General features: G+C 35.3%; 2 long non-coding RNA genes across 11 annotated transcripts; both read left to right on the top strand.

Moving 5' to 3' along the window:
• Window positions 1–10,620: 10,620 nt before the first annotated feature.
• Window positions 10,621–11,868, top strand: LOC130719939 (uncharacterized). Of its 2 annotated transcripts, none has more exons than XR_009012911.1 (4): window positions 10,621–10,923; window positions 11,027–11,164; window positions 11,309–11,438; window positions 11,729–11,868. It is a non-coding gene; the product is annotated as an uncharacterized LOC130719939 (long non-coding RNA). The 2 variants fall into 2 exon arrangements; XR_009012910.1 differs by having other exon boundaries at window positions 11,309–11,443.
• Window positions 11,869–12,297: 429 nt separating this feature from the next.
• LOC130720979 (uncharacterized) lies at window positions 12,298–15,989 on the top strand. Of its 9 annotated transcripts, none has more exons than XR_009013308.1 (10): window positions 12,298–12,520; window positions 12,628–12,713; window positions 12,920–12,984; window positions 13,588–13,707; window positions 13,784–13,928; window positions 14,030–14,331; window positions 14,548–14,653; window positions 15,043–15,270; window positions 15,358–15,505; window positions 15,666–15,989. It is a non-coding gene; the product is annotated as an uncharacterized LOC130720979 (long non-coding RNA). The 9 variants fall into 9 exon arrangements; XR_009013309.1 differs by having other exon boundaries at window positions 12,375–12,520; window positions 13,803–13,928; window positions 15,043–15,246; window positions 15,666–15,982; XR_009013305.1 differs by having other exon boundaries at window positions 12,375–12,520; window positions 12,920–12,979; window positions 15,043–15,246; window positions 15,666–15,979.
• The last annotated feature ends 6,479 nt before the right edge of the window (window positions 15,990–22,468 follow it).

Here is a 22,468-nt window from a genome sequence, read left to right as displayed (position 1 = left end):
AGTGATATAGATTGGTTGATGAAATTGAGCCTGATCAGTTTCAGCGGACAATAAGACCATATGGTTTGATGATCGTTGCAACGTACTTACAGAGGTGTTTGAGCAAAGATCCAAAGCAACAATCTGGATTTTATTTAAATAGGCTTGAGTTTTATTCAAATCTTTGTCTTTGAGTATTGATATAATGATCTTTTTCATTTTTCATACTTAATATTTTCATCAAAACATGTATATATGCTACTATTATATATATATATATATATATACATGCATCCCCTTTATAGTGCTTTGATATTATTTGGATTGTAAATTTTGTTGCCCAAAATTAAAAGTAATGACCCATGAATAAACATAGAATTAAAATATCAGTACATTACATTTTGATATTTGGAGTATTTTGTGTCGCAAATGACTCTTTCTCTATAATCTCTATAATATATCTAAAAGAAGAGTTTGATTGTATACTTTGACTTATATTCTCACCTTTTTTGCTTTCAGTAAATAATTATACTCAAATTTTTATGGACCAAATGCACTATAGGGTTGCCATGGGAGCTTACTATGTTTTGGTATGTACAAGATACTAAGTCAATTGTTATTTTTTTTTTCTTATAGCAATCTTGGTTTTCAAATTCATCTTACGTCAAGGATATGATTCTTTTCTATTACTCCATTTTCTTACTTCTCTTTTGATATTTATTTCTTTCCCGGTTAGCGATTTTGGGAGCGTATCAAGTGAGAGCAATGTTTATCGTGAGAGATGAGAACATTAAATTGTGATCATTATATTTTAATATTGACCATTGATCTTAGATCAAATTGTCACGATTTAATGCTCACATCTCTCACAATAAACATTGTTCTCACTTGATACGCTCCCTAGCGATTTCAATATATATATATATATATATATATATTTGTTTTTTTTTCATATGCAAGGGTTATGTCAAGGCATGAATTGTCTCATATTCTATTGTTGTAAAACGATTTCATGTCTTATGAAATTTTTTAATAAATATAAAATAACAGCAAGAATATATATCATTTCAACATCTATATGAGCCTACAAGTGGTTCACTTAAATAAGTTGTGATAGAACTTATCTAAATTTACCAAATCAGTTTTATAATGAAGATTCTCTTAGAGAAATAGAAATACGGGCTCCTTAAATTTAAATTACATAGTTGATCGATGACATCAAGTGTTATATTATTCATATGATTTAAGGGACAAAATATTATTACAAGAGTTCGTGTGAGATGGATAAAGGAAAACATAATATAATCGAACAAAAATTCATGTATTCGGTGAAGTTCTTAAGATCTTGATATTTAATAGGATATCTAAAATATTGTATGCATCTAAAAATAGGAATATTAATCATATTACTCATGAACATTAATCCAGTCATAGGAAGGCGCAATGGTAAAAGATTAATTATCAAACATATAGAAGAATGGATAATAATAGATGAAAAATACTTACAAGAAGCAATCACATCGATACCAAAACCCTTATCCCATGGATAGCTCTTACCACAAATTATGTAAGTGAAATTTTATCTAAGAAGAAAATAATTCACAATAAAAATGTTACAACAAAAAATATATTATTGTTGAGAATAATTCACCAAAAGGATGAAAATATTATTGAGTAAGATAAAATATATGCACAATATACTTTTTTGGCCACAAATGTATTATTTTGTTAAATATATTGTTAAATAATTAATTTTGTCAATATTATTACATTTAATATATTTATATACTCTTAATCTTCTTTCATTTAATAATTAGTTTACCTTTAAACAAAATTATGTATGTTTTACAAAGATACATAATTAGAAAAACTTAAAAATAAGCCCGTGCAACGCACGGGTTTAATTTCTAGTATATATATGTAAAGCTCACTTGAGCTATTAGTATTAAATGCATTAACCAATCAAGTTAAACAAATTAATTTCTTTTCAACTTTTAATATAATGTAACTTTTGAAACATGTCAATCTTTTTGTTTTTGACTTTACACATGCTAATATAACTTTTTGAAAAATACATATAGCCTCTATAATTGAAAAAATAAATAAAAAATAACTACATGCAATCTTTTTGTTTTTTGACATTACACATGTCAATTTGCATCATATGACTTTGAGAGCAATCTTAACTGCATGTAGTATAATATGATGAATAATAATTTTATAAAGTTGTAAATGGTAACACCTCTCATTGTTATTGGAAAGTAGGGGTGTACAAGACCCGGCCCTACCCGCCAACCCGTCCCGGCCCAAGCCTTTAGGGCCGGGTTGAACCCGACCCGATCATTAAAAGAGATCGGGTTCGGGTTGATCTTTGAGTTACCCAACTTCGGGTAGGGTCGGGTTCGGGTTGACACTCGGGTCACCCGGCCCGTCCCACATATATATTTTATAAAATTTTAATTTGTTATAATGATTAAAATGTGATACATGGTGCTCAAATTTATCTTACCATGTAGATGAAATTAAAATGTTTAACATTTACCTTATGAATTAAATAAACGTTGGTCAAACTATTGACACTTTCATGCTCTAACAAGAGAAAATCATGTGTGTGTATTATGCATATGTGAGACAAGTAAAGAAATGATCAAATAAAATGTAAACCTCTCAAGTGCAATAGATTATGAAAGAATTGGATTCTTTCAAGTTATTTCTTCTAAAAAATAGTTCCAACTTATAACTCTTTTAGTATGTTATTATCTTTAAATTTTACAATTAGTATCAAATAGTCTTAAACTTATTGTCCCTCGGGCCAACCCGGTCTCGTCCTACATAGAGCCGTCCTAAATTGGACCCGCATAATGTCGGGTTGCTTCGGGTCTAGGGACGGGTTAGGGTCTATGAATTGACCCGATCAATATTTAGGGCCGGGTTAGGGTTAACCAAAACCCGTCCCAACCCGTCCCTTGTACACCCCTATTGGAAAGTGCAAATTCCCTCAAACTAATGAGAAATTTGTCATTTTCAATTCTTTTCTCAAATTCACTTAATATTATCTGTTACTAATATGGATCAGTCTGATTTATTATGAGTGCATTACTCATTCATACTCTCTTTTAAAATTAGTGATACCTTCCATATTCTTCAATGCTTAATCTTCAAATATAAATACACCTCACCTATTTGTGTTTTATGCAACTTTCATTCAACCCCAGCAAATCATGAGATATGGGTGCTACCTGTATTCCTTTTGTCATTTATTTTCATATCTTGCATCCAAACTTGCTCTGATAAATTACTATTTGGGTTTTTAATTGGCGGAGACTACTAACATAACATTTGAATTAAATTATGTAATAATTTTTTATTTATTATGAAATCTTTAGGAAAATCAAATCTGATTCATCATAGAGACTACAAATATATTTAACCTAAATCATGAAAACAAATATTATGAATATTTATAATTTAACTTTTTAAAAATATTATTTGTGCTTTACTTTTTAAAGCTACAATTATAATAACTTTTAAAATTTCAGTCCTACTATTAACATTAGTGCATATTTTAAAGTTATTACCTTCCTTTAATATTTATTATTTTAAAATTATTTTCTTATAGCTTTCTTACCTTCATATAAATTTAAATATCACAACTAAAAAATTCTTTTAAAAAAAATATATAACTTAAAAAGGAACCCGTGCAACGCACGAGTTTAATTTCTAGTATATATATATGTAAAGCACACTTGAGTTTTTGCATTAAATACATAAGCAAAACTCAATGTTGCATATTAAAAGCATCCAAACAAAAAAATTGTAATAAATATATTAAACAATAATTTAATTAAAATTGAAAAAAATTATATTGCCAAAAACTATTAAACTATTTATATTAAATAACAACATTCATAAACTTAAAATTTACTTTAGTTTTGTATTTCACAATTATATTTTTTTTCGTAAACAAAATATATTATTGAATGATACAAAAACATGAGAACAAGCTCTCTCATGATATGGGTCAAAACAAAACCAAATACAAAAAAATCATGTCATATCTCAACCTCTAATGTACTGTATTTCACAAATATTAAAAACTAAATTCAATAAAAAAAATAATATTTATTATCAAAAATTTAGATAATATAGTTTTAAAATTAAAAAACATCTCTAAATGCGTTTGAACCCCTCTGCTAGGGTTTCTGGACCATGTGATGCGAAAAAGGCGGCGGCGAATCGGAGGGGCTCGACGGCGGCCCGCGACGACAGCAACGTGGAGGGAGAGGCGGACGGTGGAGAGCTAGACGGCGAAGCTGATGGTGGCTTAGACGGAAATCACGGGAGAAGGAGGAGGTGCTTTTCAGTGTTCATCGATGGGTTAGCAGAGAAGAGCGATTACCTTCAGCTCCGTGATCTTTGCTCCAAATATGGTAAGGTTATCAACCTCTTTGTTCAACAACAGAGAAAGGTTGGAAGAAATTGGCGCTTTGGCTTCGTCAGATATGGGGTTCGTGAGCAGGCTTTGAAGGCGATTGAGGGGCTCGATGGGCTTAAATTGGGCGAAACTTATCTATTAGCTTCTATGGCCAGGTTTCCTAGGGTTGAAAATTCTGTTTCATACAAGAATCAGGTTGATTCTCAGAGCAGTTCAGAACAGGGGAAGAGGTCCTCTGCGTTGGGGCAACAATGGCAGGTAGGCACTACTTCTACCCTTCTGTCCTGGCGTGATACTGTCTTGGGGATTAAAAAGGTGAGCAACTCATCTTCCTTCTCCAAGGATGAGTTGAGGATGTTTGAAAATACTGGGAGATTTGCTGTTCAGAATTTTAGTGTTCCGGATTTGGTCCTCTTTCCAGAGATTTCGGGTTCAGGTTTGGATAGTGATGTGAGAGAGATTAAAGGGAGCGTTGGAGTGCAAGATGGTCAGCTCATGGATTCTGCTAGGAAGGCTCGATGGTATAGTGGTGTGTTAGAAGCGGCTGAAGCGGTAGATGCGGTGGTAGTGCAGAATGGTGGTTCTCCTGCTGTTGTTCTTTTAGTGGGGCAGGGGTTCTTGGAAAAAGGGTTGCTTTCTTTCCTTTTTCAGGGTCCCTCGGCTGGAAGGTGGAGCAGATGCCTCCATTGCGCTGATGTCCCGCGCCTACGCTTTAGTTTTCTTGCTGCCCCCTCTATTCTGTCGTTGATGGTGGGATTAAGGAATTCGGTTTTTCCGAGGACCTCCCCTTATGCGGGTGTGAGGTTTGGGTGTGGGCTTTTGGAGAGCGCCGAGTCTTCTGAGTTGGTCGCTTCTGGTTTTAGTGCAGCTGTCGATGAAGCTTCTCCGCCGCTTCAGGTATACCCGCTGGTTCTGCCGGAGTCTCACCTTTCTTCGAGTTTGGTTCATGTGGTTGGGGGTGCGGAAGATGCAAGTTCTTCACTTGAGGAGGGGCCTTCAGCAGAGGTTCCAATTCAGCAACCTCGCCGCGCGGGGGCGTCCTAAAAAGTTTCCCCCTTGTCAGAGACCTATTGTTCTGCCTCCGGTTCTTGAGGAGGTTCAGGAGGATCTTCTCACCTCTACACCCTTGGCGTCGGAGGCTCTAGATCAAGCTAGTGGAGGGCGTTACTTCACGCCATCGAAAAAGACCTGGCTTGTTGGTAAAGTCTTGGGGCTAGAGTTTGAGGGGAATGACATTGATGCTATTCGAGGTCTGGAAAAGGTATACGAGGAACACTTTATGTCTTGATTTATTTTGTTCCTACAGGGTTATGCTTGTATAGTCTTAGGGTCTTCTTTTTGGCTTGTATCCCTTGGCTTGGTCTGAATTGGTTTTTTATTTACTATCAAGCTGCCTCGTTTTTATTGGGGTTGTACTCTCTCCTTAAGGGTTTTGTCCTTAAGGGTTTTTTTGTGGATAATAATATATAATCCTTTATATTTCAAAAAAAAAAATAGTTTTAAAATTAAAAAACTGTTTATATTTAAATGAGACTTGAGTTTTACCTTAAGTAAATTAAACCATAAAACTCTCATACCTTTGTAATAATATATTAAAAAATAATAAAAAACTGAAAAAAATTGTATTGTCAAAAAATGTTCAACCACTTACATTAATTAACAACATTCATCAACTTAAAATTTACTTTTAAAAAAACACTAAAGTTAACTTAAGTTTTGCATTTGACAAATATTAAAAAATAAAATTATTTAATAACAAATAATATGGATCAAATATTTTAAAATTGAAAAATGCCGCTAAAAGGTATTTCATTACTCGAGGAAGCATAATAGAGAAAAATAATAATAGCAAAAGTTGAATAAATGTTTGTTGTCAGAGGCCTGACCTCTTCACTTAGTGTGATTGTAGAGCCTCAAGGGATTAACATCACGACTATCAGATGTGGGAAAACATTCGCAAATCAAATAAGTTGAAAAAAAACTAAATTCTTAAGATAATATTTTAGGCAATTTTTTGTCAAAGGCTATTTAAGTTATCACTTATTATAATTCAAAAAGTTACCATTAATTTATTATTCTTGGTCTTGACATGTCACAGTAAATGACTTTCCAGGTAAAAAGTATAAAAAATGATATCAAAACTTATTTCATGGCATTAAACACTTATTACTTAACATTTTTTTTACGTAATTTAAATATTTTAAATAAACTTAATAATTTTTCATATTATTAAATATATAAAAAATTCTAATTGTTAAAATTATTTCTATTCTAATAATTAAATTTGAATAATGTTAATTATTTATACAAAAAGAACTATAATTTTTTCACGGGAATCTCCAAATAGTTAAATAGGAACAAATGTAGTAATAATAATGATTAATAATTAAAATTATATAAATAAAAAATAAAATAAATGGCGATCTAAAAACTAAATTTTTATTATTATTTGATTTTGAGGGTGAAAAAAATATTTTATTCAAATAGCAACACTATTCTCTCTTCTCATCTTCTACTCAACAAAATGTCATTATTTTTTTCTTTCTCTTCTTCTTCTGTGTCATAACAAATAATCTTTAAAATCTATTATATTTTTCACATTTTTCTCCATCTAATCTTTTTCTTCTTTATCTTTCTTCAAAATAAAAAAAGTGGTAACTACGCTAGCTTTGTCCCTGCCTTCGTATTTGTCTCTTCTTGAAGCGCATTTAGGAATAATATAATAAAATGTGGAGCACTTGTTTAGCTACTTCACCGAATTAGCACTTTAATTTTTTGAAAAGCCAACCCACTTATCAAAAGCTACTTTATTGTACTTTCTTAGTTCACCATTTTCTTCCAATCCAAACTTTGTTCTTAAATCTCAACCAAGGTTATTTAATATTGTAATTGTAGCAACACAAAGATGCTGCCTGTTTTAGTAGTTTACTATATATATATATATTTTTAAACTTCTATATTATTATTACAATTACAATGCATGCGTCCCGATTTGTTTGGACAAGTCGTCATCTCATCATTGAATAATAGTAGTACTTTGTTATTTTACTCCACGGACCGTATCAAATTTATGGTCAGTAGAAGGATTGTAAATAAACCTATAGCTATGACCTAATAAGTAGTACTATTATAGGAAATTTTTTAGTGCATGTTGATGAAATTAATTATACTAGATATATAGTCCTCACTCCTCCGTGTTGCGGGGGTAGTGCAATTTCTATCTTTAATAATTAATCAAAATATAAAAAATACATGAGATGATAAGAATAATAGTAATTTTTTAATATCACGATAGTTAAAGGCGATTTCACCTTGAAGGAATCATAAGCCTGGTTGGTAATTCAGTTGACAATTTAATTTAAATATTTAATTACCATTATGGCATCTTTTTTTTTGAAATATCATTGCATCTCTAATATCATAAAATTTCATTTTTAAAATTTAATGACCTTTTTTTATCTTCTTATATAATCTTACTTAAATTATTATGTACATACCGAGCTAACAGTCATCTAAGTATCGAGGAAAAGAAGCAACGTCAAAGGGATGACACGAATAATATTGTGTTCATCACTCTTTTCCACCTCCACCTTAGAGGAGTGAGAAAAGAAAATAGAAAAATCAATGATATAATATGTGATGTGACAGAAAATGCGAAGAGCTGCAAATCCTCTTGAAAGAGAGGGGTGCCTTCGGGAACGCAGACACAGGCGGTGCATGGTTGTCATCAGCTCGTTCCATAAGGTGTTGGGTTAAGTCCCGCAACGAGCGCAACCCTCGTGTTTAGTTGCCAACGTTGAGTTTGAAACCCTAAGCAGACTACAGGTGATAAGCCGGAGGAAGGTGAGGATGATGTCAAGTCATCATGCCCCTTATGCCCTAGGCGACACACGTGCTACAATGGCCGGGACAAAGAAGAATAATGTGTGGAAATGAGATGAAAGAGAAAGAGGAGTGTGAATGAATCATTACTCGGGATGGCACTATCACATTTCATTAAGCAAAATTAATGCTTATCACTTGGAGAACTGTGTACATACCAAACTATTGTTCATTTAATGATATCCTCTTGCTTCATGAACGTACATCAGATCCTCTTGATTTCAAAGGTTGGGGATGAAAGATAGTGATCTGAAATCAAAAGGGGAATTGGGCTCTAGACTTCTGCTTCTGCAAATGTAGAGTTTTGGAGGTTGGGGATGGAGGATAGTGATCTAAGATCAAAAAGGAGTATTGGGTTTTATTTATGCAAATGTGGGTTTTAGATGTGGAGGCTCAGGTGTTTAGGGAAGAGGCAAAAAACCAGGCACTTTTCTATAATTAATTTAAGTTATATATTTTAATATTAATAACAATAAATATTACAGGTATAACTATTTTAGTGGCCTACATCATTCATGTACCATACCAAAAAAATTATCATGTCCTGTACCAAGACTTTGTCGATACAATATATCAATAACTGTTAATTATGGAAAACTTGGGGTCATATCCAAGAATAAAAGGCAAGAAGAGGACAAAATCATACATATTCACTCTTATACTAATTTTAGGGATTAAGTTGGAGATCTATTCTTTGGTCTGACTCCAAAAATTTGGAGAGAACATCTGGCACTCATCGCGGAGGCATGTCAAAACTTTACCTTCCTCTACAACCAAGAATTCAAAAGACAGTGAGAAGCCTTGGATGGAACTGTGAACCATACCTCCTTAACTTGTTACTACCTGCAGCTTAGGGTGGAAATAGGCCATGTCAAGCTTTGCGCGGCCAAGTCGGGGCTATACATTATAACTTTTAGGCCAAGCCTAGCTAGCCTTTGGCATGTTATAGGTTAAATTTTAAGGTCTTATTTAACCTTTTTGATGTCTAGTTTGACCTACTAAATTGTTTACAAACCTATTTAAAATAAAATGTCTTAAAGAGGCCAATAAACCAACAGACTAATAGGTCTTCAGATATTCTAATATCTGAAAAATTTAATTAAAATAATATGTTTTATTTATTTATATTATTAATATGAGTGATATTATGTAAAGAAGTGGGCCTTTCAGACTAAATAAACTTTTTTAATAGTCTAGGCCAAACATTTTTAGTTAATCAGAACTTTTAATTGTAAATTTAGTGCTAACATATTATTACGAGTTAAAATAAAAATAATTTCTAATTTTTCTATAAACTATATATATGAAAAGTATACTCTGTTAATTCAATTTTTTATCTTCAATTAAACATTAAACTTGCATAACTATATCTACTACTACTTAAAATTATCCCTTGAAATTACTATTCCTAAGAAAGGTTTGAATCCTGACCGTTTATTTAAATTGTTTTGTTTATTCTGAATCAATCTTGGCCTTTGGTTTATAGCAGCTGATTGGTGGCCCCACCCTAATATTTCTCTCACGTTTCTCTTCCACTCTCTCCCCTTCGTGCGAATTTTCCCCCTTTCTGACCTAATTGCGTGTTTGCGTGTTTCTTTTCCCTTCTTCCCCTTCCATTACCTAATCGCCTGCTTCTGTGGTCCTTGTGGCAGAACCGTAACTGTTGTGTGTCCAAAGGAGAGAACCCTCATGTGGATTCAATTATAGAAGGTGCCAAAATTCGAGTGTGGAGGAAAAGGATTTAAATGCTCAACTTATGAATGGCTAAGCCAACCAATTATGTGCATAAAGGCAGCAGGGTAGCTGGTTTCGTTACTCATGGTCACGAGGCAAATACAGACTTCATTTCCTTTTTCCCTTTCCTTTACCTAATCGACTGCATGTGTAAAGAAGGAGAACAGTGTGTTGAGCCCTTTTGCTCTTAAGTTTTTGTACTTCCGATGATCTCACTTTCTGTGCTGGAGATAGTATGGTGGATGGTGAAGGGCTCTCTCACTGTATATTCTGTGATCTGTGATTGTTGGGAGCAGTTGGGGGTCAATTGTAGTTGTTGTAGTTTCCAGAAGGAGAAGGTCAGTTTCTTTGATTTGGGTTTTCCAGTGATTGTGATTGATGCAAGATTTCGTTTGTTTTAAATTTTTTTTGTTGAATCCATGCTTTTTTAATTGATCAAAATGATAATTGTTACAATTTTATGTTGAAGTAGTAGTAGATTTGTCAGTAGAAGAGACTTTGATTTGTCAGTAGAAGAGAAGAATTAGAAGCAAATTTTGTCAGGTCACTGTTTTGATGTCAGCTTAGGACAAGAGGTTTGGTATTGGCAGTGTTCCAGGCCCAGCAATTTACTTGCTGGCATCCTTCAGTTTAATTAATTTGAAATTGAAATTTGTAATGACCTACCTGTCTCACTTTGTATCCGTCTATAAATACTGGTGTATTGTGGTCTCTTTGTTGCTCTTGCTCATATCCTGGTTTGATTTTGATATTGCTATTGCTTCATTGCTACCTATCTTCATATCTAATATCTGATATTTGTCTTGTGCCTTAATCTCAATCATGGCCTTTACTGCTGGTCCGTTCAACCCTCTGAGTTGCTTATTGCTGGAAAAGACACATGGAAAATTAAGGTTCGTGTTCTTCGACACATCTTGATGCTCACTTGGTAATAATCATTCCTTTATTTGTGCAAGAGTAACACTGCTATGTAATTGAACCAACTTCTGTGTATAGATTTTTTACTAGGAAGTCAGTTGTGCACGTGTTTCACTGCTCTGTTGTATGGGAAGTTTAAATCAATTGCAAAATTAGTTTTCGTTCCAGTCCAAGCTTTTTGATTTAGGGTGCCATCTGCTCTCCTTTAATGACAAGGTAACAACTTTAATGCTTTCTGAATTCTGAGTTTCTTTATAGGTGAATAATACTCTATATTTCTAGCAAAATAATTAGGGTGCTTACAATTGATGCAAAATTTCGTCACTGTGACATATGTTTCTTCAATCCCTCATTGGTTAGGTGACAATGAGAAGGAGTAGAATAGATTGTTGAAGGAGATTGGGGAAGTGCTCACTGTTTGTTGTCAGGAGTAGAGCAAAATCAGAAGCTAAATATGTCATTTTTTTCGTCAGCTGAAGCTTTCCCTAATGTCAGGTCAGAAGGGTTGGCTTTCCCTTTCCAATTGTCTATAAATACTGCCTTAGTTTGTTGCTTTTCATTGTTCCTGTTGCTATTTCTCTACATATCTGAGAATTGGTCTTTCCCTCAATCTTACTGATGGCGTTAGGCTGGCCTTCTCAATCCTCTTCCAAGTTTATGCCTTGGCAAATATACATGTCTGATCTTATCTGGCCAGTTTTTTTCTTTCTTACAAGTGTAGATAGATAAAACTGATGGTTATTTCTTTTTCTATTTGTTTTTTCAATCTTAAATGTCCAGAATATGAGTGAAGAAGAAATAGGCGAAGGAAGATTGTCCACAAAAATGGATGTCTTTCCAATCGTGAAAGGAGCAGATGGAGGATTGGAAGAAACAGCAAAGTAAAAAAGTTGTGGGAATTTACTAATTGTCTTATGAAAGTGGGTAAATCTGTTTTCTTTTTACTGAATATGTTCTTGCTGGTTTTAACTTTGTAATATAGAATTTATTGATTTTTCATACATTTATGAGTTTTGTGCTGTATAACATACATTCTTTCCATTGTCTAATGTTCTTGACTGAATCTTGCAGTGCTAGACTTCGCCACACAGCTTGTAGAAACGGGAATAGAAAATGATGCTCTCTTGGCATTGATCATTTTATCTTTTCAGTTTATCCTGGTCAATCATGAGTATTACAATGGTGTTGCATGGAAGGAACAGATGGAGGATTGGAAGAAAAAACAAAGTGTTGCAACCCTTTGCTGCTTCACTATTCTGTAAGGGAACATCGCAACCCTGTTTTCTTCCTCGCATGTTTTGTGATTGTCCTCTTATGTTTGGGTGCTTATGTCTGTTTTTTTTTTCAATTTCTGCGAAATTGACCCTTTTTTAGTTAATCTTTTCAATTTCTTACCATTTACAATAATTTTCTCTTTTAGAACTCCTTTTGTTTCCGTTTTGCCACCACAATCTGGAAGAGGGTTTAGTAAATAGTATGATTGCGTTCTAGACCCATTTGAAGACAAGTTACAAGTAATGCTGATCTCATGTTAGACTTTCATGTTCAAGAAGACTTCGACATCACCACAAGGTAACTTTTTCCCCTTTAGTCTGAATCCCTTCATCTTACTTTGATGGTGGCACTGTCAGATCCTTCGCCTCCAGTGGCTTTGCGTTGAATTCTTTCCTAATTTGCAGGTTTTGGAGCATCATGTAGGGTTGATTTTGAGAGAGAAGCTTGGAAATTTGGTGTACCAGACACGAATACGTAGGGACTGCAATGGGTAGGTGTGGTTTCTTCCCTTTTTTTTATTTTTTTTTCTCATGCTATGCTCTTAAATTTCAATGTTTCTCTACTATTGCATATCCTATTTGGTAAAGTATAAACAAAATTCTTTTTAGAATAAGAGGAACTTTGTTGAATATACTCTTTCAAGAGTTGCTTCTTTTTGCTCTCTTAGTGAGTTTCATTCACAGCCTCTCCTTTCAGCAATTGTGCAGCAGTCCTAGACTCCACCTCATTATGCAGAGTTGCAGTAGTTCTGCTTTGGTAAGGTATAGTTCCTTTGAGGTGTTATTGTTTGAAGGTAAATTAGAAAATAAGCTGAGTTCTTTTATCCTTAATTATTAATTCTTATTATCAATTTGTCGGAATTTGTAACTCGCTATGGAAGAAGAGATGCAAATATAAATGTAGAATTCATTAGTTTGGTAACAAATGTTGAGTAAAGCATATAAATTGGTCCTGAAAGTGAGCACTTACCTGCTATAGTGAGAGTTTCCATTTAGAAAAATGGCACTTATCTGCTATAATGAGAGTTTCCATTTAGAAATAATTGATCTGGCTATTTGTTAAATTAGGTTCCAAACTTTTGGTGGCATTCCCACTGTTTTGTGCGTGGTCAATTTCTAATTTACTTTCTATCATTTGCATCATTGCTGGAATATTTGGTTGCTTCAATTCTAAATTAAATCCAACTAGATCCAAGCCTATGTACATGAAATTACCTTTATATTGCACAACATTTCTAGCATTAATTTACTAACTGTGTTTCATTTTCTCTTTGAGAACACTTCCCACTGAGGTGTGTTTTAGAGAGGAGTTGTTGTTGAGGTTGGCTTAGTGAGATAAGATGGTGGGTGCTCTGTCTATTGCAGGTTCATCAGTGCTGGACTGTAGAGATGAGCAGTTCCTTCACTGGCCGCGAGGGAGTGGAGGCTCAGTCTGAGCAAAAGGTTGCAAGAAGCACCGTAGGAAGAAAAGCGGATTTTAAAATGGTAACATGATCAATGTTTTGTGTTTAAAGTTGTGATTTGTAAAAAAGAACTTGAGGTACTTTGTTTTTTGTTACAGAGGTTTGGTTTCTTCATAGGCTTGATTGAGAAAATTCTATCTGGGAATGTGTCATCTCTGCCTTCTCGACTTAAGGCTTAGTGAAAAAGAAGTAGCAGTTGAGGACACAACACAATGAGTCTCACTGCTGCTTAAGAATTTTAAAGTACATCCTTTGATTCTCCTCACATGCTTGCTCACTTGAAAAACCAAGTGCACTTTGAAATCCCCATGCTTATCTGTTTTCACTTCTTTCTTGAATTTCAGTTTGGAATTTCCCTTTTTGTATTCTACAGCTATAGATGCACCTTTACACAAATATTGGGCATAAACCATATAAGCCTCAGAATTCTGACAATAACTTAAGGATATGAAGTAGAACCACTGCAAGAAATGGATCTGAAGTGAAGTGGCTTCCGATGGAGAAATCCTGTTGAAAACATGTGCCACAGTACACAGTTCCAACCACCACAACTGAAGGAAGAAGGTCGTTGCTGTCAAGGCTAGCTTCTAGAAGACTACCACGAGTGAGACTGAAACAAAATTACCAGGAACCAAGACATTCTAAGGTTTGTTATTTTAGAAACAATTATTATGAGTGAACTGAATTAGTTTCCTCTTCCCCTCAAAGTCTCAAACCTTTTATAATCAAGCTCCCCAAAAGTCAATCTCATCTAGCTAATTGCTTTCAAACAACTTGATTGTGTTTTTTTGGGTTACTTTTTTAAGCAAGAAACCAGTTTTGCTGTTAGTTTTGTCCAAGTTACATTTTTCTTGGTTTTCAGTGAAGAGGAAACTAAGGAGAATATTTTTTCAGTATTTCCCGTGACTGTGAGATGTCCTTTAGACTTGGATGCGAGATTGATGAGGAGACACCTGATAAGCTAGAAGGTCTGTAATGGAAGTATTGTATGTCTAGCATCTTGTACTTTGAATTGGAAGTCTAGCATGTTTTTTAAGCCAGCTTTGCGAAGTTTAATAATGAATGACGTTTTCGTTTTTCCCTCCATCATTAGATTTGCTACTTAAAAGCTAATGCAATGAGTACATTTTATGTTTTGCAGTCTTAAGTTTAAGTTCTACATAAAATGAAGTAAATCGAGATTTTTGTTTATTTTCTATTTTCTTTCATTTCCCATAATCCTTTTGAATAATCATCTTCTTAGATAAGATTTTTGGGTCCTCTTTGTTTCAAAGATTTTCATTCAAATTAATTGCTTGATGCAAGAGATTTCAAATATGGTTGTAAATTGTTGTCTATCTTTTTGTTTATCATGTAGTTTTTCAGAGCTAAGGTTGAATCCTTATTGGCCAGAGACATGGAGACATCTATTAACAACACTACAAAGGAAGAGAGATCAATTTTCTCTACTGTTGATACATTGATACACTATACCCCTCTTCCTGTAGTTTTGCTGCCTTCCGGTCCGTTAACTGGCTAAAAGAAACCAATTATGCCATCTTCTCAAGATGAATGCTCCAATGTCCAAACCCTTACTTTAATCCCTGTTGTGAATTTATTTTCCTTCTTTTATATATTTACTTTAAAGTTTTTCTTGGTCACAACTCGCTTGCTTACACGGTTGAAATTTCAGGTGGTGAACTGTTTATGCTTTGTCTGAAAGACTTCTAAAGTAGATTAATAGATCCCAAAGTATAATTTCAGCGGTGTTAGCTTGGCATGGGCTCAAGATGCAAGTTCATTATTTTACACTATGTCAGATGAAAGCAGTGGCCTAACAGGTAAAATTGTTATTGGCTATTCATTTTTATTAGTTTTTGAGGTTGGAGGAACGAAATGGATTTTAGCTTAAGATAGTATCATAAGTTCAACTTCCATGTGGTTTTATGGCAGGGTTTTTTGTAAAAATACTTGGATATGATCCTATGAATGATTTTGCAGTATTTACAGAAAGTGATTCCAATTATTGCGTGGAAATAACAAGCACAAAAGATGGCAAGTTCACAACTGTTAACTTGAACTTAAGGACTTCATTGGAGGAAGGAAGTAGACAAAATGAAAAGGCCAACTCTTTTTTGTGGGTTTGTGAGTGTGTCACCATTTTGCTGAGAAAAATTGGTGTGAGTGCTGCATCAGAGGGAGAATTGGGATATTTGAATAAAGGTGCCCCTTGGAGCAGTTGCTACCAGTTTTATGTACTTATCATTTACGTCTCTTTGTTTCTGGTTGGATAATGTTATTCACCAATCACATGTACCTCAAGGTGATTGGAGCTTCACAAATATAATTTTAGAAGTGGTTATGTTACATTCTATATGAATACTTGATTCATTTTCAATATATTTCTGCATTCCATGGATTTTGTAATCCTCCTCTTTCATACATATTTTTTATTAACAAGACTTTATCATTTACTTTCTAAAAAGGGTAGCCCCTATATATGTGTCATTCTGAAAGTTAGGGTTTTTTGTGAATGTTAGCCGAAGTGATAGGACTAATTTCACGTAGCGGATGGGAAGGGTTAAATGTGAAGGGGACAGGGTTCAAAACTTGTGGATGTGAGTAAGTTATTTGTAAAGCTAGGCTATCATTTGAACTTATTATATTTAAATAGTTCAACTATTATTTTTAAGTATATTTTTTATTCACTTTGAAGATTGTAATATATTTCCTACTATATGTCTTAGTATTTTAGAGTTGATATTATTTAGATTTGGAGATCAAATTTGAAGTGAAAGTTAGGTTTTTTGTGAATGTTAGCCGAAGTGATAGGACTAATTTCGCGTAGGGGATGAGAAGGGTTAAGTGTGAAGAGGACAGGGGTCAGGGTTCGGAGCTTGTGGATGTGAGTAAGTTATTTGTAAAACTAGGCTATCATTTGAACTTATTAGATTTAAATAGTTCAACTATTATTTTTAAGTATATTTTTTATTCACTTTGAAGATTGAAATATATTTACTATTATATGTCTTAGTATTTTAGAGTTGATATTATTTATCTTTAGAGTTCAAATTTGAAGTGAAAGTTAGGATTTTTTATGAATGTTAGCCGAAGTGATAGGACTAATTTCGCGTAGGGGATGAGATGGGTTAAGTGTGAAGGGGACAGGGTTCGAAGCTTGTGGATGAATTATGTATTAACATTTTTTGATAACTAGGATATTCCTAAAAAAAAGTAAGATAATTGTTTTACTTGAATGTTGTGATGATCCACTTATTTCATGTGGATTGAGTGGTGCATGATTTTTTTCATTTGTCCTAATTGTGTAGAGTTTTTATTTATTTATGATACTTATGTTATTTTTCTTTTTTTTTTGGTAAGTATGTTAATATTTTTTGGCTAACTAGAAATTAGCTTTGTGGGCCAATTAATTTTTTGAAACTCTGGGCGGCCCAATATTTTTGTTGAATGAAGAAATTTAATTTTTTGTTAAATGTTAGGGCAGGTCTATGATCTTTGATTTTCTTTTCCCAGGGACGTGAATTTGTCATAATAAAATTATTTTTCTTATTCACTCCCTTTTAGTTTGGATTCACTTTCTCTCCTTCCCTTTTCAGCCTTCTATTGTTTGTGATCAGAGCTTTGTTTCGTTTCCTATTCAACAATGGACAAACTTGTGTTTGTAACACCCCGATTTCGGTGGCGTCACTTTAGTAACCAAAAGTAAACTTAATGCGGAAAAAACGTGAATATTTTTTTTTGATAATAACTAAGACGAGACTGAATTAAATAAAACCCAACAATAACAAAATCAGAACTAATATATAATACATAAACAGCCCCCGCTGTAGTACTAACCTCGTCACGAGTAAACCTCCAGTGACGGAAAGAAAAGTGTAGCGCCCGAAGGCAATATGTACAGACTGAAAATAAAGGTGAAGTGTCCGCAACACCATCCCTCAAAACTGAAAATCAGCTGGCCCATCGGCCTGAAGCAAGACCTCCTAAGTCCAACCAACTCTCTGTGATTCCTGTTAAGAAACCACACAAAAGCTATAGGTGGGAAGCTACCCTGTCCCAAAAGAAACAAATGATGTTCAGAGCTAAGACTCTACTCCTACACTAATCCCATCTTGAGGAGCTCACACCAGCACCAAAACCTACATGCTAGCATGATCGTCGTCCGAATTCGAAATCCAGAACGACCTAGTCTATGTACACCATCCGTCATCCTCTCGCTACCGCGACGCGCTCCTGTTCCAGCATCCCAACCTAGTTTCCCCCGAAGGGTAAACCATGGTGAACCAGTCCGCAATACTCATCTGACAAAAGGCGTTGTCCGCCAAAACACACACAGAAGACGCGAGGGTCAACTCTAAAGAACTATGTAGATAATAAACCCAATAGGTACAAATAATATATAGCCACTTAGGCTTATAACTAGAGATATCATTCCTAGGGTTGCATGTTCCACCAAATCATAATGACAATAATAACATTTAGCATGTTCCAAGTAAGTTTATCAAATAGCAACCACACTCATCAACTAAGTCAGTATGCATGTTGCGTGATATGTATGCAGGTTAACCCAGTCAACCAATATGCAATCCGGAAACGGATGGGCATCAAAACGGATCAATCCTAGCACCAGCAACGGTGGGACCATTTCTGCCCGCGTGCCTCTTACACCAAGCAAAGGTATGGACAACAACGAGTCAATCCTAGCACCAGCAACGGTGGGACCATTTCCGCTCGCGTGCCTCTGGGATGGACATCAACGGATCAATCCTAGCACCAGCAACGGTGGGACCATTTCCGCCCGCGTGTCTCTTACACCAAACCAAGGTAGCCAGATCAGCCGTAACCCGTAGGTCTGCCATTTCGGTCTGCTACAAGAGACGTCTACAAACGCTCTTTCACGGCATTCCGGGTCTTATGACCATTTTGGAAACCGACGAGGTCCAGAGTACGTCCTGTGTTAATACCTCATTAATGTTGCATGTATGCAAAATGATTAGTCAAACAACGTCTCCGTCCTCACTCGACACGTCGCCACGTGTTCTAGGGAAGTTAAAGTCTCTAAAAGCTTACCCTAAGGTAAAGTCGATTCTGCGACAAAAGACACACTTCACAACACACATCGCTGCTCCAACAGCACAAGAGTATCACATACTCGGGAACTAACGGTTCCCCGGACTTATCCCCAGGATAGCCCAACAACATCGCTGCTCCAACAGCACAACAACCAACGCTGCTCCAACAGCACAACAACCAACGCTGCTCCAACAGCACAACAACAACAGACTCAACACTTGGATCCGACGACACTTCTCGTTTTCCAAACTATGATTTTCATCCAAAGCCTCCTTTCGAGATTATTACCCTTACTTAAAGATTTAGAGGTTGTTTAATGTCTTATGAATTTTCTTTTCAAAATAATATCATTTTTAGTCTTATCGCAATTCCTATAAGTTCTCGGGATCTTCGAATCCCCAAATGACTCCAGAGAATGTCTCGATCCATAAACCCTATACAAGGCCCGAACCTCGTTCGTCCTATCAAACTTTCTCAAAACTCTCAAAATAAAATCGGCATGACCTGCCCGCTATTCTCACCATTCAGAATCTCAGATTTTCAGTGTAAAGCATATTTAAATCATCACAATCAACAACATGTCATATATCAATAAATCGCATCATAAACACTTAGCACTTAGCATATAAAGCATGCACCACACATCCTAGATTACCCACATAGCACATAGCATGTAAGTCAATCTTCAAAAACATTCAGTAGATGAATCATCTACATTGTCAGCCGAAGCCTCAGAAAACATTTTCAATCACACACAATCTCAGTGCATAAACAGTAAACAATGTCGAAATATCGACCCTAAGCATTAACTAGAGATTCAGTGAGAAGCCCTCACCTGAAAGTTCTCCAGAATGATCAACTAGTGCTTCCTCGCACTCAAAGTGTTGCTCCTCGGGAAATTCCTCAAAAGTTCCTTTAAAACAAAATCACAGAAATACTATCAGAATCTATCGAAAACTAAGTTATCGATACGTACTAAGGTTACCCGAAGTAATCTATACTCTAAGGTACGATAATCTAGCGCGAAAAACAAGTTTTCGGAAAAAGGAAATTTCTTCCTCCCCCTTAATAGGGCTCGGCCACTTTGGCTAATTATGGGGCTCGATTTTTCTTCGATCAAACTTGGTTCCTATGCTTTCATAAGCCGTAACTAAGGGTATTCTGAACTCGGAAAAATTATCGGATCAAAAACTGTCGCAGGGGTATTTTGGTCATGATTTTTAACTTAGGATTTTCAAAACTGAAATCCCAAAAATAAAATTTTGCAGGGACGTTACTAACGACGTTTATGACAACTAATCCTACTAACACTAAGCTAAGGCGATAGTTTACAGCCTAAAGGTTGGAACTTTACTCAAAAACTACATAAATGGGTATTTTAGGTTCAAATTGATTCCGGCGGAATTCCGGCGACATAACGGAAAATCTAATCCGGCAGAAGTGATCTTGGGCATACATAGAAGAGGTTTAGAATCAGAAATGAAAGATTCAGGATAGTTTTGCAAAAACCCATAAACTATCCACTCAGAAAACTCTACAGAAAAGCTATGGAAAAAGCGATCGGAGGTAAGGATTAGCGACTATACCTCGAAACCTTGAAGTAGCAACTGATTGATCGACGATCAAGCAAACGATGAAGAAAAACTCTTCTTCCTTCTTCCTTGTTCTTGGCCGCGGTTTAGAGGAGAGAAAATGGAGGAAAATTGTGTTTTTTCTTCCTTTATTTGCTATATATAGAAGGTGGAAATTCGCGGGAAAATGAAAGTTTCGCGAATCCGATTTTTCCGGCGTCATTCTCCATGAATTGTAAGATAGGTTTTGGCAAAGGAATTCCTAAGCTAAGAAGATGTCTCCTTGTATTTTTGGCAACTAATGCAAAGTCGGTGCAAAGTCGGTGTAAAACTATTTTACCCGATAAGTTGCTTTTTGCATCGAATATCGGAATGGAAAACTTCCTTCTGAAGAAAGATTGAAATCATCAAGAGAAATGGGTGTACGCGTGTGGAATATTCATTTGAAGCTCTGAATAGATAAAGTCCTCAAAGTCGGGAAATTCTAGGGTTTTGAAATACCAGGGATTCGGTTTCGGCAAACTTCCGATGATTGGAATCGGACGTTCGTAGATCCTAGAGTTTCGCCTCGAAACGATTGTTATATATGGAAGAAGAGAAATTCTAACATTTCTCTGAAGATTTTTGGAATTAACTGCCAGCGTGCCTAAAAGTGAAAATTAGCTATATACTAGGGTTTCTGACCTAGGTTTAAGCGTATAACGATCGTGCTATAACTTTTATCGACTTCGATACGATCCTTTGACTTTTCCTGAACTTCCTCCTTCATAAATTTATTTCATTTAATAAACTTTCGTTCAGGTTTCCCTTCACATTACATCAACCCTAATCGTGAATAAGAAGTTTATTCACTTAACATAAGCCTAAAACTCGGGCCTTACATTACTACCCTCCAAAAAGAAAGTTTCGTCCTCGAAACTTAGGGTTCAGTAAAAGCTCTGACTATTGTTCTTGATCTTTTCCTCTAACTCCCATATGGCATCGTCTGTGTCTTTGTTCCAAATAACTCTTACTAAAGCACTCTGCTTTCCCTTCAATTGTTTCACTCTTCTAGTCCCAATGTTGACCAACGGCGTCTCAAAAGACATATCATCTTCCAACTCTATGTTGTCCGGTTCGACCACTTGCATCGGGTCTCCGTTGGAAATAATATTCGTTGGCATTCGTGCAATCGCACAACCTTAACCACTTGCTCCTTTGCTTTTGTTCGTCCAAATTACTGATTAGTAGCTCGGTACTTCTCTGTGTTCCGGAGTGAATGCTCAACTTGTCCTCGTGATGTTCACTCATGATCCAAACTCAACTCGATCGCTTGATAACTCCTAGTCGAACTATTGCCTTGGAATCTAATAGTCCATTAACGTTACTTCTAACTTCGTGATCATCATCACTCGCACCATGAAATCAATCTTCTACTTAGTCACCGTTCAAGTCTAAAACTCGACTTGAGTCTTAATACCTCGTGCATGACAAGACTCATCTCCTTAATCATCCATTCATTGACCACTCATCAGCTAATCATCTTCTTAATATCCAATAATCCATTATTGTCGTCTTCGTCCTCAAAACATTCCTCACTCAAACCAATTTCGACTTATTGAAATCCTAAACACTTCACACAGATCAAGACTTAACCTCTAGAGGTTCAAACCATAACTATACCTCAAGGGACTTAACCAGTCATTTCGTCATCTCACCCTTCAACTTACTGTCATACAGCTCAATAGCATGTGTCGGCTCCACAATATACTTCCGTTTAAACGTATCGGTGGAAGACTACTTCCTAGGCTTAGCATGTTATCCTAAACCTCGTGTACTTCTATAGTTAAAATACGAGCAATAACTGGGTAAAGTCTTAATAGGTGTACTAACTATAAGGTTAAAGCTCAGACAGTATATGTAAGTTAGGTGTGTTTGCACACGCTACGAGAGAAATGGAACAATATTATACCGAAATAAGAAAGATTGGTTAGAAGGTTACCATCGTTCTTGCGCTCTCCTCTGACAAATCCTTCAGCTCTCTCACCGTCCATGGTGTAAACTCTTGCTTTAGCAGCAGAACGTTTTCCACGAGCAGTGTTCACGGTTGGCTCCGTCTTGGGTGCTCTACACTGATCGGCATTATGCCCCCTTCTGTTA

The sequence above is a fragment of the Lotus japonicus genome, chromosome 5 (genome assembly GCF_012489685.1).
Source record: "Lotus japonicus ecotype B-129 chromosome 5, LjGifu_v1.2".
Taxonomy (NCBI): Eukaryota; Viridiplantae; Streptophyta; class Magnoliopsida; order Fabales; family Fabaceae; genus Lotus; species Lotus japonicus.
This window is presented reverse-complemented; position numbering and strand designations above follow the sequence as displayed.